Source organism: Octopus bimaculoides, chromosome 16, assembly GCF_046866305.1.
Source record: "Octopus bimaculoides isolate indiv1 chromosome 16, ASM4686630v1, whole genome shotgun sequence".
NCBI classification, from domain to species: Eukaryota; Metazoa; Mollusca; class Cephalopoda; order Octopoda; family Octopodidae; genus Octopus; species Octopus bimaculoides.
In genome coordinates this window covers 47,009,897-47,011,791 of record NC_142943.1, presented here as the reverse complement: position 1 = coordinate 47,011,791, position 1,895 = coordinate 47,009,897, and positions in this window count along the sequence as shown.

Below are 1,895 nucleotides of genomic sequence, written 5' to 3'. Positions count from 1 at the left end.
TTTTGCTCTCCTTGGCAACAGAATGAACCTACCTAAGTCTCTTCAACGAACTTTAGCATCCAGTCGTAAGATGTTTCAAGATATTTTCCCAGTCCACTTGCGGTGGTTTTGTAAGAAATTTCAAAAAGGATCAAGCCTCGACCTCTTTGAGCTCTAGAAAGGTAAAGACGATCTGTGTCTGCCTTTGGGTGGTGCATCTTATTGCAAGTCTGCAGCTTACGGATTTTCCTGTCAATCTTCCTTATTTCGCTCAAATTGCAGTCCATATTTATTTATTTATTTCCATAATATATTTCCTACACTGTAACGAAACACCTGTAGTATGGAATTAAAATTCTCATTTAAAATAGAACATCTAGATACATAGATCTGACTACTAAAATGTGCAGATATACTTCGCGAGGACATAGCTTGGATTATAGCCACTTCTATACACTGAGTGTATGTGTATACATACATACATACATAAATACATACATACATACATACATACTGCATGCACACTATTTTTCAATAGCTGTTTCCTCTAACGAGCACATGGTATTACTTAACCGAGCTGTTATCTAACGTCCGGTTTAATACGTAGTGCGAAATCAAGTGGTAAGATCGGCCAGAATGGATACATAATACTGTACACTTTGATTAATACATATCAATCTGTAGTTGAGAAGCATTGCTTCCCAGCCATGTAGTTTTTTCTACTGGTAAATTATGCTTTCTGAAGAACGGGAGTTGCATAAAAAGCTTGTATGAGACGAAGTAGAAGAAATACTGAACATTTATATTTTATTGAAGCAAATGGTTAATACTGATAGGTATAATAACATTCTGCTTAAATATGATGGAATATTTTTCTAATGATAAATTGATTGAAAATTTGAAAATATAATTAGAGAATTTCCATATTTGATTTGATATTAAAGCAGTTCTTATTTTAAAAGATACAGTTTAGTACAAGTAACTATCACACTATATTTGATGAATGCGCTTCTTACAGAATTTGAGATAGTTTCCTTTACTTATATTAATCAGCTGAATTTACAAGCAAACTTTTTGCTGAACATTGCATTTTCGAGAGTCTGTGTGATGCCTGATGATTGTTTTAACCGATTTATGATCCAAGTTTTTAAAATATATGTTTAAAATCGCACACATAAAATATTTTTTGCCAAATTGCATTCGTGGCAGAACTTACGTTAACTTTAGAACTCGTAATTCAATACACATAATTTTTCACCAAACTGAAATCCGTCGCCATGATCTTTAAATTCCAACCAGTTTTAAACGTGTCGCATTTATTCGAATAGTTTGTATGCTTCTTATGTACTATTATAAAAGATAAACAACCCATGAAAGTATACGAACCATCCATCTGACTGAGACAGCTATTAATAAATGCTCCAAAGAGAGAGAGAGAGAGAGAGTGAGAGCCGTCATAAAGTTGCACAACCAGCAAAAAGTAGCAGACAAATCTTCAAACTTTTAGGAAAGGACACATTGGCCAATATAATCTTAGATATGTAAAAGATGGGAATGTCACGTGTAGAACGTCTTTGGACACAAGTCTGTCTGACTAGGGCTGACCCGGGGTTAAAAAATAAACTGAAGGAACAATCGTTAACGTTCAGCATTAGACAACGAGCATGAGTCACATTTTGCGAGAATGTAAAATTGACTTTTGGATAGAAACGAGAGATTCTGTCACTAAAAACACTTGTTCTTCAAATACTAGATTTCTTAGGCATTATGCCACAGAGCCATTAGCGGTGTATGTAGCGATAATTTGTTGTGATTTAGTCCGACGGCATTTGGTGAACAGAATAAATAAAACGTCTTCAGTTCAGAATGAAATCTGTGTCGAAGTGTCGATTCTCTGACATCTTCTCGCTGCACAA